Source organism: Aquarana catesbeiana, linkage group LG02 (genome assembly GCF_042186555.1).
Source record: "Aquarana catesbeiana isolate 2022-GZ linkage group LG02, ASM4218655v1, whole genome shotgun sequence".
Taxonomy (NCBI): domain Eukaryota; kingdom Metazoa; phylum Chordata; class Amphibia; order Anura; family Ranidae; genus Aquarana; species Aquarana catesbeiana.
Window position 1 is genome coordinate 706800414 of NC_133325.1, and position 5562 is coordinate 706805975.

Here is a 5562-nt window from a genome sequence, read left to right on the forward strand (position 1 = left end):
CCAGGTTAGGGTGGTAGTGTCAGGTTAGGGTGGTAATGCCAGGTTAGGTAATAGTGTCAGGTTAGGGTGGTAGTGCCAGAGTAAATACATGACAACATGAATAGATAGGAGTCCTGTTCCCCTCTTCCTCCATCACCTGCACTAAAAGCATGAATCTCTGACTGTCCCTGCTGCTGCAGAACTTCCTTCTCCCCCCTCCCTGATGTAAAAACATAAAGAAAAAAAAACTCACATGGGTGCTGGCAATCTGAGGATTGATTTTGGCTTCTTCTTCCTGGAACTGTAGTCAAAATGTGGCGGGTGAGAGGGGAAGAGGGAGGGGCTGCAGCACGGACAAAGCATTGCAGCCGAATCGTGCCCATAATTTCCGCCTTACTGTGCCCATCATTTCCACCTTACTGTGCCCATCATTACAGCCTCACCATGCCCATCTCATTGCCGCCTTACTGTGCCCTCATTACAGCCTCACCGTGCCCATCTCATTGCCGCCTTACTGTGCCCTCATTGCAGCCTCACCATGCCCATCTCATTGCAGCCTTACTGTGCCCTCATTGCAGCCTCACCGTGCCCATCATTGCAGCCTCACTGTGCAGATCATTGCCACCTTACTGTGCCCATCATTGCAGCCTCACCGTGCCCATCATTGCAGCCTCACTGTGTCCATCATTGCCGCCCTACTGTGCCCATCATTGCCACCCTACTGTGCCCATCATTGCTGCCTTACTGTGCCCTCATTGCAGCCTTACTGTGCCCATCATTGCTGCCTTACCGTGCCTTCATTGCAGCCTCACCATTGTTGCAGCCTTACTGTGCCCATTATTGCAGCTTCACATGCCCATCATTGCAGCCTCACCGTGCCCATCATTGCCGCCTTACTGTGCCCATCTCATTGCAGCCTCACCATGCCCTCATTGTAGCCTCTGTGCCCTCAACATGACAGCCTCAGCGCTGTGTCAAGGAGCTGTAAAATCATGTTCTGCCGCGCTATGACAAAGGTCCCGCCCTCCTCCTAGAAGCAGCTCGTGTGATAGACAGAACACTGCGTCTATAGACAGAACACTGCGTCTATCACACGAGCTGCTCTAGGAGGAGGGCGGGACCTTTGTCATAGCGTGGCAGAACATGATTTTACAGCTCCGTGACACAGCGGTCTCACGTTGTGCCTGTGAGTGGAAAGAGGGAGGGGAGCGCTGCAGCCACACACCAGAATAGATCCAAAGCGGCCAGTCCAGCCCTGTTGGGGGGGCACATGGGGGGGCCCAGTATGATATTGGGGGGGTCAGTGCCCCCTGTTGCCCCAGGCTGGTGAAACCTCTGCAACTGCCTCTCTCCCTGATTTAGAGAAATTAAGATCAAAATGGTCTAAGGATATCCCTGAACTTAATGAGGATGATTGGGATAAAATATGGGACGCTCCCTTCAACTCTCTCGTCTCCTTGAGAGACAGACTTATTCAGTTTAAGATAGTCCACAGGGCATATTACACCCCCCATATATTAAATAAAATTAATTCAGACTCTGCTCCTGGTTGTTGGTGATGTGGGGAGATTCCTGGAGACTTTACCCATATATTCTGGACTTGTCCAGCTATCGTAAGGTATTGGGAAGAAATACTAGTTTTTATATTCAAAACACATTTATCCGACTGCAACGATCAGTGCCAATATGTATTCTAGGTCTGACAGAGCAATTTATTCCTACGACAGCAGGGCGTACTTTGGTGGGGCTGCTTTTGTTCTATGCTCGCAAAGCTATAGCTCTTAGCTGGAAGAGAACCACCCCCCCATCGCTGACTTTGTGGAAACAACTCATTAATAATAGCTTACCATCATACAAAGAAACATATATAAATAGGGGTTGTCTCCTCAAATATGAAAAGGTTTGGTCCAAATGGCTCACGGACCCCTCTACAGCCTCAATAGCCTCCTAGAGGAATATGACTCTTTGCAATCTCTCCATTAGTTATTGGGCTCTAGGTGTACATATGTAACACGGGATAACACCTTTCTCTAAAATTAAACTGGCATAGGAACTAGGTATGACCAATGTATGTATGTATGTATGTGGGTTTTTTTTTTTTTTTTTGTGTGTTTTGTTTTCTATGTATATAGTTTCTTTAATTGCTGCAAGTATTCATTTTTGTTTGTTGTCTGTTTTTTGAAAATTAATAACATGTATATTTAAAAAAAAAAAAAAAAAGAGTACCACCTCGTGGTCCTCCGTTCTGGAGGCCCACGTCGCTGCAGCGTGTGGGTGGGCCCAGAAGCCTGTCTGGGGCCTACCACAGCAGCAGAGGAATGGTCCTGAGTTGTCTATCCTGAGTGAAGAAGCTGGACAACCGAGGAGATCCCAGGGGAGGACCAGTCATGGAAGGATCACGCAGAGTGCTGGTCTGGAGAGGGGCCTGGTGACTCGGTTGGAGGACGTATATTGAAGTAATCTTACAGTATAGTACTGCCGGGTTGGCTTAAAGGTTCAAGTACTGTGTCTGACATTCATTGCAAACCATTACATCCTGTGGCAGAGGATCGTACGGGTTTTATTCCAAACAAGTCTGTGGCAGATACTTTTGTTCGTGCTAAGTACTGGCTGCTAGGCAAGTGAGAGAGGCCTATCCAGGCGGGCAAAGATTAAATCACACAAGGGGAGTGCATTCAACCGCAAGTGTTCAATTCCAAAGAATGTTCTAAAGAATACTAGGGAAAGGTATTTGAGCTGCCCTGCAGCTTTCCTTCTGCCTCTTTCCTGCTACTTCCTTTATCACTTGTTCATTAAAGCATTGGAAAATATACTCAAGTGTTTGGTGTCTACATCGTCCAGAGGTAAACTCAACGGGACCCTAGACCCGGTGCCGGTGAAACAGAGGTATCGAGAGTGAAGGTAACAGCCCACCTTAAACTAGCAGTTCCACCGAGAGTTAGTGCTACACACGCATGCTCGGAATCAAGCAGAAGAGCCGCACTGGCTATTGAACTTCATTTTTCTCGGATCGTCGTACGTGTTGTATGTCACCGCGTTCTTGAAGTTCGGAATTACCGACAACATTTGTGGGACCGTGTGTATGCAAGACAAGTTTGAGCCAACATCCGTCAGAAAAAAATCCAGGATTTTGTTGTTGGATGTTGTTGTCCAATCGTGTGTACGCAGCATAACTGTGGAGGAGTGCGGGAAGTAGCAAAATGGCGGCGACGGAACGTCACTTCCGTTACAAATTCTGACGAGTCACCTAATCTGACGAAACACCTGCATGTCTGAGCTAAGGGCAGATGGATTGCAGAAAGTAAATGCTACATGAATCACCTGCCCTTACTCAAGGTGGCTGCAGCCAGAAATGCTAGGGGGTGTTTTTCAAAGTGATTTCTCAGCAAAATAAAGCATGGAGACATGGATGGGGGAGTTTGCTTTGAATATTTAAAAAATATTAAATAGTGTTTTAGGTTTGTGGTGCTCAAATGCAGTGCAGTTCCGCTTTATTGGAAAATAAAAATGAAATGGATCCGAGTCAATTTGAATAATTCGTTATGTCCTTATGTTATTTTGGATGCTTCAAATGTTAACAAAAGGCCCAAAACTATTGCATCATGTCATCTGAATGAAGTGAATAAATTTGGATTTGTTGAAATTCATTACTATTGTGATTCGGAGACTCGGATACATCCAAATCTCCGAATAACAAAAATATCCCCCATAAGCAGTGCAGGTAGCTGTTCAGACTAGGGCTCCTTGTAAGGGCTTAGCAGCAGGATCTGCTGTAACTGACAGTTTAATTTAAAGGCATAGGAGAGCGGGACTGATAACCAGTGGAGGCGGTTCCTGGGCTACTCTGAATTCTGAATGACAGGGGGAGCAAGACTAAGGTTAGATTGAGAGTTCCAGGACCATGGATAGGGATGTATGTGGTGGCAATGTGATGGTCAGGGGTGGGAACTGGTAATGAAGAGATGTAAAGGAGGTGAAGCATTGTTCCACAGGTAGAGGAGGATATGGGAAAACAGAATAGTATTAGCACATGAACTAGAAGATAAAGGAACATGTCAGGAACAGAACCATATGGAGACAATAATAAAGGGAGCACCAACAATACTTCCTCTATGCACCAGGCAGGCAATGCAGCATCCATGCAAGGTTTACAAACAATCCCTGGCAGGTCAGAAATTTGACAAAGCCAGTAACTTGACTGAAGATCTGGCAACATTCCCAAGCATGGATGTTCAGCGAAAGTACAGATTTCCTGTGTTATTTATTCTTCCCACAGATCCCTTTCATGCAGCCACATAATCCATTCAGATGGTGACCCACAGTCCATGTTTGAGCAGTTAGTTAGGTGCTGTCTCAGCTGGGAAGGTAAGAGTTAATTTTATGTCCGGTTCCTTGATCTTTTTGGCAGGTTCTCCTCTGGGTCTGGGTCTGGCCCACTTGTCCTGTATCATATAAATTGGGATGCCGGTCTGGAGCGAGAGCGGATGTCCCCCAGAGACAGTCAGGGAAGAGAGAATCCCAGAGAGTTTGATAGAGTTCCAGTGCAGCCATGGGGTGTGAGACCCGTAGGAGCAGGAGAATGTCGCTCACTACAGCCCACCACAGGTAGAGACTTCTAACTTGGGGTTCACCCTGAAGATACAAATACTGGAAAGTGCCTCTGAAGGACTATGACTACTGGACTACATTTCTGCATGTATGCTGGAGGGAACACACAAGCCTGTAGTTAGAGCTAGGGAATTAGGAAAGTATCATGCCTTGACTGTTATGCCCTGTACACACGGTCGGACATTGATCGGACATTCCAATAACAAAATCCATGGATTTTTTCAGACGGATGTTGACTCAAACTTGTCTTGCATACACACGGTCGCACAAAGTTGTCGGAAAATCCGATCATTCTGAACGCGGTGACGTAAAACACGTACTTTGGGACTATAAACCGGGCAGTAGCCAATAGCTTTCGTCTCTTAACTTATTCTGAGCATGCGTGGCACTTTGTGCGTCGGATTTGTGTACACACGATCAGAATTTAACCGATTGGATTTTGTTGTCGGAAAATTTCATGCTCTGTACACACGGTCGGATTTTCCGACGGAAAAAGTGCGATCGGATTGTATTGTCGGAAATTCTGATCGTGTGTGGGCTCCATCGGACTTTTTCCGTCGGAATTTCCGACACACAAAGTTTGAGAGCTTGCTATAAAATTTTCAGACAACAAAATCCGATCGGTTAAATTCCGATCGTGTGTACACAAATCCGACGCACAAAGTGCCACGCATGGTCAGAATAAATTAAGAGATGAAAGCTATTGGCTACTGGCCCGTTTATAATCCCAAAGTACGTGTTTTTACGTCACCGCGTTCAGACCGATCGGATTTTCCAACAACTTTGTGCGACCGTGTGTATGCAAGACAAGTTTGAGCCAACATCCGTCGGAAAAAATCCATGGATTTTGTTGTCGGAATGTCCGATCAATGTCCGATCGTGTGTATAGGGCATTATAGCCTGCTCTCAAACTTTGTGTGTCGGAAATTCCAACGGAAAAAGTCCGATGGAGCCCACACACGATCGGAATTTCTG